The following is a 13,308-nucleotide window of genomic DNA, read 5'->3' on the forward strand; positions in this document are numbered from 1 at the left end:
AATAATAATAATAATAATAATATATAATAATAATAATAAGAGAAGAAGAAGAAGAAGAAGAAGAAGAGAAGAAGAAGAAGAAGAAGAAGAAGAGAGAAGAAGAAGAAGAAGAAGAAGAAGAAAGACTGAGAGTAGTCGATGTGATGATGAAAAAAGTAGAAGAAGGTGAAGAGATGAGACATAAGACAATGATAAAGAATGTGATAATGATGATGAAGAGATGAAGAGATGATGATGAGATGGGTGAGTGGAGAGAGGGTGAGGTGAGTGGTGGTGGTGGTGGGGTGGTGGTGAGGTGGTGGTGGTGGTGGAGGGTTGTAGTGGTGGTGAGTGGTGGTGGTGGTGGTGGTGGTGGTGGTGATGATGATGATGATGATGATGATGATGATGATGGTGTGTGTGTGGTGGTGGTGTGGTGGTGTGGTGGTGGTGGTGGTGTGTGATGATGATGGTGGTGATGATGATGATGATGATGATGATGATGATGATGATGATGATGATGATGATGATGATAATGATTATACAATAAAATATAAACCTACTTCTTGCAGCCATCAATTATTATATGAAGATAAAGAATATCATCATTTTAAAAGATTGAATGGATAAAAAAAAACAGAGACAGGGCCATTAGTTTTGCTTTAAAGTTAAAACCAGGATGAGGTCAAAACTTTAAATTTACTGATGCGAGATGTCACCGACAACAAAGGTATAGCTATGCTAACCATAAATTGTTTTCTTATCTGATCTCCACATTCGTAAACTTAGAAAAACGCCCTTTTCACACCTTAACCTAAAAATCGTATAGATGGAACGAAATTGACATCATTCAACTCTTTGTTATTGTCTTTGTTATCTATTTTAATTTATTAGTACCTACTCACTAAACTCAATCAATCAGACTACAGAAGGGACGAAATTGACGTCACTCAGCTCTTTGTTATTGTTTTAGACAGACATTTTAAATTATTCGTACTCAATAGATTATATCAATCATACTAAAGAAGGAACGAAATTGACGTTATACAACTCTTTGTTATGATTTATAAACAGCCATTGTAATGATTAGTTCTTTCTAAATTCTATCAATCAGACTATAACCGTTCAAGGTTGCACATAGTTTTGTGTGTTAGTATGTTATATACCCTACTGGCGGATGTTGTTAGTATTTTACATAAACGTATCGCATCAACATTTCCATTTTGTGACCCAATGTCTCAATACGGTATCATGTCAGAGTGCATCAGAGTCCAAAAAGTGATTTAAAAATTTTAAAATGTAAGATTTTAGTATTTGTCACCCTAAGAAACTATAGTGTTGGGTATGTCCAACGGGATCGGAAGGTCCTGGGTTCGAGCCTTGATCGGCGCATAGTTGAGTTATTGGAAAAGGCTCCTTACTCACATTATCTTACCGTAATCATGTGTAAAATGTGTACCTGGCCGTTAATAGCGTTTTCTCTTTCGGGAAAAAAAATTTGTAATATCGCCTAACAGGCGTCATATGTCGTTCTTTATGTAACCTATTGATGTTTGTCAGGGACCCTTTGTAAAGCGCTTTGAGCACGTTTAGTGGATATTTGCCCTATATAAAATCTCAAGTTAAGTTTCATCGATTTTTTTCTCTCAAAATTTGAGTATCTTGTTCATTCTAACGTCTTCGCTTCACCAAAACAAATAACATAAGGCAATGTTTCATATTTTTTATTATATTATCTAAAAAGAAATTTTGACAATTTGGGATCGTTTTTATCTATCTATATAAGACGCAAACTCTTTTTTCTTTCTTTATTTGGCTATACTGTTACAAGGCGTTTTATCAGTGAAGGGAAGTAGAGGATTAATGGATTTTAAAACATGTTGCATGTGTATGAATTATGTGTGCCAGCTTTAAGAATTGACATAGATTTAATAGTAAGGGGAACACACGTCTTACTCGTACAAAGTCATGTTATAACTGGCGTGTCTCGGTTTCCGATTTCCATCAATTAGATCAGTTAATGCAATTTATATAAAAGATGTGCCCTGTAAGTCGCTCTATGATAGACCGCTTGAACCAACAAAATAAAAGAGACTTTAGTTAATTCTTTGTGATTGACGAAAATGAATATAACTAAAAAAAAAATCAAAATTTTACATTTCTTGTCATTTTAGCCTCAAAATCTCTTTTAGACATCTGATTTACTCGCGTGCCTCGAGGAGTACTGATAGCTCAATTGGTAGAGCACTCGATCCCGGATGACGTTCTGATTTTTTTTTTTTTGTCCACAAAGCAGTGATTGAGTTCTGTTAGATCTAGCTGAAAATGCTTTGCGATAGACTAGCGTCCTATCCAAAGGGTTGTAAGAAATTGCCAGGATAAATTCCATGGGACTAATGGCTCTTGAGGGACTACGAATGGAAATAAGAATACTGCTTTGGTCTCAAATAATATGTTATTGTCAGAATACGATATACTATTTTTTAAAAAAAAAAAAAGTAAGTATCCATAATCATTTAAGTATTTTTTAATATGTCTTTTATATATAACAAAATTAGAATTGATTGAGGGGTAGGTAGAATAAAAGAATTCTTACATTGTTGTGTATTAGAATTCGAACTTTGTTCCCAACGCACACTCGTGCAATGATTGGGATCATCATACATGTCCCGAATTCCAAAAAGCAATAATGTAAGAATCGTATACTATTATAGATACCCACGATCCGTGTTAAACATTGTAATAATATGAACGTATCATCACCAGGCGGTCACCTCAGAGAGATGACATAGATTTGGTATAACACAAATAAATATCAGGTTAGCATCCCGTTAGTCATTCAAGTCTTTGTTTACAACATCCACTATAGCGCTTAACCCCAATTCCAAACGAATGTTTTCTAGGTCTACCCCGTCTACCGATGTTATAATTATTTTTTTGTATGTTTGTGTTTGGCTCTTTCTTTACCATTTACCTTTATTTATTGTGCGGTTATAATGTGGTATAGTGGTATGATAAACGCCTTCAGATTGGAAGGTCCTTGGTTCGAGTCCCGCTGTGAGGGGCGAATAGTTATTAAGTCCTTGAAAAAGACTCTTTACCCACATTCTCTCACAGTACTGAGACGTAAAACCTGTCCATTAAAAGCATTATTTCTGTCGAAAAAAAATAGTATCCCCTAACTAATTGGCGTCTTGTGTCTTGTGTTGCTGTTGGCTAAGGACCCCTTCTATAGCGCGTTGAGCTCGTTTAGTGAATATTGCGCTTTTTAAATACTCATGTTTACAAAGAAAGCCGTACACTAAAAAAATAATTAGAAAAAAATGAAGAAGTTTTTAGTTAGTTTCTGTTTGTCTTTAACGGGCTAATTTCGCATTGCGGCTATAATGTGGTATAGTGGTATGATACACCCCTTCAGATTGGAAGGTCCTTGGTTCGAGTCCCGCTCTGAGGGCCGAATAGTTAAGTCCTTGAAAAAGACTCTTTACCCACATTCTCTCACCGTACTGAGACGTAAAACCTGTCCATTACAAACGTGTGTCGTACAGAATATGTTGTGTTGCTGTTGGCTAAGGACCCCTTCTATAGCGCTTTGAGCTCGTTTAGTGAGTATTGCACTTTTTAAATACTCATGTTTACAAAGAAAGCTGTAAACTTTAAAAAATCTAGAAAAAATGAAGAAGTTTTTAGTTAGTTTTTAGTCAGTTTCTGTTTGTCGCTAACGGGCTAATTTCGTATTGGCTTGAATCTAGATGTACATAGTACTATTAGCAGGTCTGCTAGCCATGCAATTGGATTCAGTAGTCTGATGTCACGCCGCCCGCAACGGCGTTCATCTTTGTTCTAAACAAAGAAAATCATTACTTTTTATTCTTCATGCTGGCTAGAAATTTTCATATGTCTTGTGATCAGAATGCGTAAAAGTCAAAACATGATCAAATTTATGGGGTTTTTTTTCCTCTGGATAGCTTTTATGCTCGCCGGAAAAATATTTCGTCCGCCATTGTTCCGATAGTTTAGAGCCAGTGTTACTAAGTTACCATGCGTCATTAGGAAGGAACTGACGTTTCGACTGTTGAAGTTGATTTAACATTGTGGTATTTTTTGTCTTAGTTTGAGAGTACTTCCATTACAACAATGAGCCTATAACAATTTGGGTTATCAGGCCGTTATATATGTACACGTTGGCTTTAAAGAACAACTTTATAGGACCATTATGGGTAAAAATTTAATGGAAATGAAATCAATTCTTCAAACTTTCGGCATGAATTTTTTTTGTGTGTGGACAAGTTGGGAGTCATTTAAAATGGATGAATTTATAGAGTTAAGTTGTTTTGGTTATCGTTTTTGTTCGGAATATGAAACGGCGTTTTGTCAGCTTCGGTAGAAGGTGTCTTAAGAGCTTGGTTTCAAATGGAGAAAGTAGATAGAAAGGGTGACAAATAATTATTTTAAAAAGTATTATGTTGCGAGACTTCAAACTCCTTGAGGGCGATCCTGATGGACAAAAACACTTGGAGGTCCTTCACACATGCCCAGCATGCCGCCCCAATAAAACAAGTAAAATGCATGTACCGTGAAATACTAAAGGAAAACGCTGTGAGAAATGTTTTATGCGCATCTGATACATATCTGATCAGATAACCCAAATTGTTATAATTTACTGTGTGCGGCTATGTGGTATGACAGTCGCTTTTGGATCGGAAGGTCCTGGGTTCGAGCCTAGCTCGGTGCATAGTTGAGTCCTTGGAAAAGGCTCTTTACACGCATTCTCTCACCATACTCAGGTGTAAAATGTGTAGCTGACCGTTAACAGCGTTGTCTTTGTCAGGAAAAAAAAAATTATCGCCACGTCACATCCTATATATTATGTTAAGTGTTGCTTTTGGCCAAGGGACCTCTTGTAAAGCGCTTTGAGCACGTTTAGTGAATATTGCGCCATATAAAAGCTCAACTTTAAAAAAAATATGCTATCGTTGTTGTAATGAAAATTCCCTCAAACCGACCAATACAACAAAATTCTTTATGTTTCTTTGGTACGACTTAATAGATCATCTATAATATAAACATTAAAATTTTTTTAAATTGTAACTTTGAGTTTTCTTAAATTTCTCATGTCAACTATATGTCTTGTAAAGCGCCATTTGATATTTTCAGTGGAGATTGGCGCTCTATAAATTTTATTTAGAATTTAAGTGTAAAATTATAACAAGCACATGATTGGTTTTGGTTATCGGACCTACAAAGATGAACATGTAACATAACATAACATAACATAATATGGTATAGGGCAAAATAGGATAAAATCCCTTGAATGCCCTTAATATTAATAATAATGTCATAAATCCATTGATCAAAGATTACAATACACTGGTAAAGATAGTATTTCAACTTTATTGTACTCATGTAGAATGTGGTGTACAAACATGTATCTAGGTTTCTGAAAATGCGCAAAATTTGCGGTTTTAAATATATGGGGTGTGTCACTAAAACATGTCCAATTTTGAGTAAAACGCCTTATTTTAGAAATCAAGCACAATCACTTCTGCCAAATGTCTCTGTTCAGACAGACGATTCTTGTATAAAACGTTTGGCTTTGAACTCATCATTTCTTCGGATACTTTTCTCTGCTCCGTTAGTTGCTGTGTTTTCTATTTGTCATATCTCCCCAATACACGATTATCTATCTACCTTTTTTTCCAAATGTATTTACATTTTTATTTTTTTTTAAAAAGATAATAATGATATGTGAAAGTGAGTAACTGTTCTAGCCAGGTGTTGAAAACGCATTGCCTGTGCTGAGAAAAGATAAGATTTCATCACATTGCACGCGTTGGCAGAGAAGATAGTCTTGTTTGTTTTTTGTTGGGTTTTTTTTTCTTTCTTTTTTTTCTTTCTTTGTTTGAGTTTGTTTCAAATTTGTGTTTCTGCTTTTTTTCATTCTGTAATTTTATTTTAAAATGTAGATTAGAGTTTTGACATGATTGATGATGATTGATAAAAGGAATCGTGCACGGATAAGCAATTATATGATAATAAAGAGAACGAGTGAGAGAGATACAGAGGGAAAGAAAGAGAGACAAAGAGGGATAGAGTAGAGAGAGAGAGAGAGAGAGAGAGAGAGAGAGAGAGAGAGGAAAGAGGGAGAGGACAGAGAGAAAAAAGAGAGAGATTGAGAGAGGGAGCGGAGAGAGGACAGAGAGAAAGAAAGAAAGAAAGAAAGAGAGAGAGAGAGAGAGAGAGAGAGAGAGAGAAAGAGAGAGAGAGAGAGAGAGGGGGGGGGCGAGGGAGGGAGATAGAGAGACGGTAGAGAGGAAGAGAGAAAGAAAGAGAGAGAACGAGAGAAATACAGAAAGAGAAAAAAGAGAATGAGGAAGAGAGAGAGAGAGAGAGAGAGAGAGAGAGAGAGAGAGATAGATAGAGAGAGAGAATATACGACAAATACAACAGTACTAGTTCGTTACCTGGCCGCTGGAGAGGATGCGTTCACGCAAAATCAAACCCGTCCGAGATATTACAAATCAACACTCTTTCAGTCATCATCTAAGCCTTCTACGTCACATAATCACATTACAAGACCTAACACCACGGAGTCTTAAACTCAAAGAAGGATAATTGTTATCATATATCAGTATCAATATCCACCGATAGCTTTTTGTTTTTTATTGCCCCTCCCTTCTCCTCTCGTTTTTTGATCCTATTTTTATTGATGCCTTAGGCCAGACATTTGCCTTATCTCATCATGTATTTAGAACACCATCCCATTATTTTCTTCGCCCATTTCCGATATATATATATATATATATATATATATATATATATATATATATATATATATATATATATGAAACCTTGCTGTGATATCGATTAACTAGATCTAGATTGTGATATTACGGTAATATTTTATATGGAACGAGTTGCATCGCGGTGTTGGTTGAATGAACTAATCTCGCTGTACTCACGCTACGATATGACGAGCTTCTGTACGAGAAAATTTGATTATTCATCTGATTGATTGTCGGATCTATAAATCAAAAATCAACCAGATCGTATTCGCGGCACTCAGAGGTTGGATCTCCCCCCCCCCCCCCCCCCCCCACACACACACACATACACACAAAAACACACAAATGGGCTCGCGCGCATTTTATTCAACATTTCCAAGTCTGGGCGCTCTCTCAACTTGTTTGGTTTTTTTCCCCGCAAATTAGCTGAATGAACATTTGAGAATATTTATTTTTCTCACCTCAGTTTTTTTTTTAAACCCATCTAAACGTCATCTGTTAAATTTTACAAACTACGAGGCCCCTTATTCAATTTGTGTTGATGACTGCTGCAGAAGGCTTGGCCGGAAATTCTTTTTATTCATTGTGTAGTATTTCTATTCCAACACTTTTCTATTCTACTGTTTTCCCTTTTCTTTAATTCATTCCTCTTTTTAAATACAAATCGTTTATGTCAGTTTTCTTGGCAAGATTAAAGGAACTAAACCTATATCACGAATTCAATTCTTCTTTGTTGTTTTGTTGACGCCTTTTATTCAGAAATATCCATAGTTTTGTGCAGTTAGGCAATGAAAGAAAATCTTTTCAAAATCATCAGAGTTTCACTTACCTCCGCTTCTTATTTTTTTGTCTTCTTTTTTTTCTTTAAAAAAAGCAATTTGAAAAAACAAAAACAAAAAAAGAACAGATCTATATTATATTTTTTTTTCAAGATTTAAAGCATTAGCTCGTATATCGTCATTTCGTTTCTCCTGTTTCTTCATGAACACGAGGAATTGTTTTCCTCACCCAATATAAACTTCCATCAACGTCTTGGTGTGTGTGTGTCTTCCCTTTGTTTCAGCTCAGCAAACAATAAAGACAGACAATAAAATATAAATGGGAAAACGTAAATGCGTTTTGATTGTTTTCATAGACAAGCACTCAGACGTGTACAAACACACGCACTCACGCATGCACACACACATTTTGAAATACACACACACACACACACACACACACAAAACACACACATATTTTATATATATTATATATATATATATATATATATATATATCCATATATCTATCTATCTATCTATCTATCTATCTATCTATCTATAGATAGTTCGAAGATGACGCCACTCAGGCCTTTGTTATTGTTTTTGCCATCCGCGTTTGTGAGTTGTTCTCACTAAACTGTATTAACCAGACTATAAAAGTTCATGGTTACACAGAGTTTGTGTGTTGGTCCGTTATACTTCCGGATGGCAATGTTATGAGCTTCTTAGCCAAGCGCATACTATCTATATATCTATCTACCTATCCATCTACATAGCCATCCAACTATATTATATCTATCTATCTATCTATCTATCTATCTATCTATCTATCTATCTATCTATCTATCTATATATCTATCTATCTATCTATCTAATCTATCTATCTATCTATCTATCTATCTATCTTCCATTCTTCGTAACTCAAAACCCAGCCAAATTCAACAGTTCTTGTTTCATTATGTAACAGCCACAATACACGGAAAACCAGTACATATCATCAATATTGCTGTTACAAACATTACACAATATCAGCGAATACTATGACATGTGTGTTATCAGTCCATTGAAATTGCATTATAAACTGAAGCAGAATTAATATAACAATCATGTTTGGTATCTATCTATCTATCTATCTATCTATCTATCTATCTATCTATCTATCTATCTATCTATCTATCTATCTATCTATCTATATATCTAATCTATCTATCTATCTATCTATCTATCTATCTATCTATCTATCTATCTATCTATCTATCTATCTATCTAATCTATCTATCTATCTATCTATCTTCCATTCTTCGTAACTCAAAACCCAGCCAAATTCAACAGTTCTTGTTTCATTATGTAACAGCCACAATACACGGAAAACCAGTACATATCATCAATATTGCTGTTACAAACATTACACAATATCAGCCGAATACTATGACATGTGTGTTATCAGTCCATTGAAATTGCATTATAAACTGAAGCAGAATTAATATAACAATCATGTTTATTGTTTGGTGTCATTCTGAATTAACAGAATTCGCTCTGAAGCTCTGTTGGGGGACATGTTTGTGTATAAAGGGCTGGGGGGGGGGGGGGGGGGGGTAGGCTGAAGGGGAGGGATGTGTGGTGTGTTTTGTGAGTGTTTATGTTTATTGTGTTCGCACGTGCAAGTGAATGGTATAGATAGTATGCAGATGACGTCACTCAGGCCTTTGTTATTGTTTTTGCCATCCGCGTTTGTGAGTTGTTCTCACTAAACTGTATTAACCAGACTATAAAAGTTCATGGTTACACAGAGTTTGTGTGTTGGTCCGTTATACTTCCGGATGGCAATGTTGTGAACTCTTTGGCCAAGCGCATTCTATCTATAAGATTACCCATGCGTAGAAAAAAAAACGTCACTATGAAACTAAGAAAGCTGCGTTACGAATAACAGTGTTCTATCAATAACCGGAGGCGCATACTGCTTTTCCGCCTTCAGAAGAGAATGAGCCTCACGTGTAGACGAACCATTTTTAGACTCCAGTTCAGCTACCATGAATAGGTAGTTGGGTCTAACATTAGGTCTGGCGGAAAGTACTCTTGCTATAGACTAACATCATGTTCAGATTGTGATTGATATTTATTAACTCCTGCCAGTATCATGTTACAGAATCCGGGGGAATCGTTATCTTCATGGGTTTCGGTGGATATTGTAAGACTAATACTTATCAACTCTTCTTTTGACCAGAGGAAAGAATTGGATGATCTATATGCCTCATAGCTGCTTTATTATCTTTCCTAGGCGATAATTAGCATTTGTGCAAGAGTTTGAATTCGCAGATCTAACATTCTTTGTTGGTTATTTTAATTATTATTATTGTTATCACCATCATCATCATCAACATCATCATCGTCATCATCATCATCATCATCATCATCATCATCATCATCATCATCATCATCATCATTATTATTCTTATGTCAATATTATTATTATTATCGTCATCATCATCATCATCATCATCATCATCATCATCATCATCATCATCATCATCATCATCATCATCATCATTATTATTATTCATATGTAAATATTATTATTATTATTATTATTATCATTATCATCATCATCATCATCATCATCATCATCATCATCATCATCATCATCATCATCATCATCATCATCATCAGCAGCAGCAGCAGCAGCAGCATCATCATCATCATCTTTATTATTATTAGTATCATTATTTTATTATTATTATTATTATTATTATTATTATTATTATTATTATTATTATTATTATTATTATTATTATTATTATTATTATTGTTGTTGTTATTATTATTATTATTATTATTATTATTATTATCATTATTATTATTATTATTACCATTATAATTTTTTTTTTTTTTTGGTTTTGTATGTATGTTTGGCATTGACCCATACGATACACATCATAATTTCTCTCTTTTATTTTTGGAAATAAAATATCAAGAGTAACGCTCTGACTGAGTCAGTCAGTTTATATAATAAAGAAGACGAAGAAGATGAAGAAGAAAAAGAAAAAAGAGGAAGACAGTCTTGATGGTTGGAGAATGATAATTATCGAGTCTGATTGGGTCAGCGTTAGAAGAAAAAAAGTGGAAGGGGGGAGGGGGGGCAAATGGGGGGGGGGGGGGGGTCTTGTGTATCTGCGAAATGAGCAAGTGGATTGGTGAGTCAATGAATGAGTGAGTGAGAAAGAGAGTGACTGAGTCATCTTAGAAAATGAATGAGTGAAAGAGGTGATGAGTGAGTGTCGAGAAGAGAGAAGTATATAGAAATGAAATCAAAAATTGAGGGAGGGGGTGAATTAGCTTTTAGCGAAGGAGTAAGTGCTTGGGTATACAAGTGAAAGAAGTGAATGAAGGAAATTCAAAAACAAAGGGAAGAGAGAGAGAGAGAGAGAGAGAGAGAGAGAGAGAGAGAGAGAGAGAGTAGGGGGGGGAGAGAGTTTTGTGGTTGATAGCACTTATTTTTCAGAAAGTCCATGTGCAATATTCAACTTATTGTTATCTCCCAACGTTGTTATATCGGATTGAACTAAAGTTCGAACATTTAATTTACAGACAAAACAAAATGAGACTTGGTTATCTTTCTTTGTTTTATTGAGAAAAAGTAATCTAATTAAGTTCTTTAATACTACAGAGAGAACCCCCCCCCCCCTCCCCCACCCCAAAAAAAGGGGGGGGGGGAGAAAAAATATAAAAACAGAATCAAGAAGAAGAAGAAAAAGAAAAAAATCACACATTCAACCACACCATGGACTCGACCTCACATGAATTATACCTATATGTCGTGGAAAGGTCAAATACATTTATTCCATGTCCTGCATGTGTTCCAGCCATAATGGTTCCAGCCCTCTATGCCATGGTTCACGCCCATTGAGGTCTCCACCCGTGTCCTGAAATAGAATAAAAATATCGCTACTGGGCTACTCTGTTGATAATGAAAGCATGCAAGATGACTCACAACTCACGACGATCTCACGGTCTTGCTAAAACTCACTCTCACAATACACACATACACACACATACACACACTCACTCACTCACACTCATAACTAGACTACTCACACTAGTAGAATTCAGGCTCCACCCATACCGCTATGATTAAGTGCACGTACGTACGTACGTACGTACGTACGAGCGAAGGTACTCTCCTAGCGATCGGTATCATAAATTTCAGACTCATTAAAAAAAAAAAAATGCAAGTTCTCAGAAGAAAAGCAGTAGCCAACACCTATCGATGATTTTATCTAAAAGCATATATTGCGGTTGACGACACTATCGTGTTATCTGCCAGCCAAAAGCGATGACTAGAGTTGCCACAACCTTTTAAACAGATTGTATAATGTGATTAACGGTGTGTGTATGTGTGTGTAGGCGCACGCTCACTGGGATTGATTACAACAATTTTGTTTGTTTGTTTTGTTTCTTGTTTGTTACAAAATCACATTTTGATATCAACTCCTTTTGTTTTCCATTTCCATTCGGTAGCTACGTATTTGATTTATTTTGTCATTTTTAAATTTTATTTTATTGACTTTATATCTCTTTGTAAAACGCTTTGAGCAAATTTAGTATATTGCCCTCTATAAACGCCCAAGTTTTATTAACTTATTTATATATTTATTTATTTCTTTTTGACAATTGTTCTGGACGCTTCACAGATTAAGAATTATAAAAACCAGTTGTCGCTTACCAAATTAATATTATACACTTACTTAAACAACTATTGATAACTGTGGCACGCAAAATGATAATAGCTATTTATTGTTAAAGATAATAGAAATTATGAAACAGATAGCCGGGTGTGAAACGCATTTCATCTAGGGAGACAACCCATAACATGTGCAATGCATGCACGAGCAGTTGTAAAGGAGCGTCTGGTATATATGGCGAATGATGCAGTCGTTAGTATGTGTGGATCGGAGTCGAGATAAGACCATGCGTGGCTGATAGAGTACCCCCGCACGCGCACGAGGGGTTATTTAACAGTGAGTAAAAAAAGTAAGGACGGGGAGTTGTTAAGGTTTTTGATTCGTTTTACTAGACATTTGTAAAACTGGGTAAGATCCGAGGAATTTCGCCGACTTATTTTTAGACACAAAGTGTTCTTGATAACTTGGAAGCGGGACAGAGAGAGAGAGAGAGAGAGAGAGAGAGAGAGAGAGAGAGAGAGAGAGAGAGAGAGAGAGACTCACGAGAAGAAGAGGGAAGGTGGTGGTGGTGGTGGGGGAAAGAGAGTAGGGAGAGTGAGTGAGCGAAGAGAACTCGAGGATACGGTGATGAATGCGATAACTTTTGGATGGAACGATGCCCGCGTATTCCTCCTCCTATCCCGTATCTACCGGCCGGCGTACAAGCGCATTTTGGGTGAATGGATTATTTTGTTATTCGTTGCTCTGGCTTACATTTTTTTTGGTGGTGTTGAATTTCTTTTATGCAATGTTGGATGTATAAAACCCCCCTTATAATAATAATAATAAATTATGTGCATATTCTATCAGCCGGTCAGACTAAGCGGAATACTTCGAGGATTATAATAATAGATTCCATCTTTCCATTCCGGTCTGTGTGTGGAATTCGATTTCTCTTTTTCTTTGTGTATTACGTATTAATAGTTTTTCCAATAAATCGATGCAAGAATCTTTTTTTAAGGATTCCGAGTAGACATCAATGATTTCATTTTGAGGTGAGTATTGAAGTTTTTATTGATTATCAATCTTTTTTTTTTTTTAATGTCATAATTTGCATAACAGTCGA

At 35.6% G+C, this 13,308-nt stretch overlaps 1 protein-coding gene and 1 long non-coding RNA gene across 2 annotated transcripts in view; one reads left to right on the top strand and one right to left on the bottom strand.

Annotated features, from left to right (window-relative positions):
- Nucleotides 1-13,308, bottom strand: part of LOC144970274 (uncharacterized) — a 265,721-nt gene that overhangs the window by 117,971 nt on the left and 134,442 nt on the right. The window lies entirely within an intron of this gene.
- LOC144970269 (uncharacterized) overlaps nt 12,955-13,308 on the top strand; it is a 251,041-nt gene continuing 250,687 nt past the window's right edge. The window contains exon 1 of the mRNA XM_078909732.1: nt 12,955-13,237. The gene's annotated coding sequence lies outside the window, so the exon portion shown is untranslated. The remainder of the gene's footprint in view (nt 13,238-13,308) is intronic.

Source organism: Berghia stephanieae, chromosome 4 (genome assembly GCF_034508935.2).
Source record: "Berghia stephanieae isolate SIO BIC M18660-M18661 chromosome 4, UCSD_Bste_1.3, whole genome shotgun sequence".
NCBI lineage: Eukaryota > Metazoa > Mollusca > Gastropoda > Nudibranchia > Aeolidiidae > Berghia > Berghia stephanieae.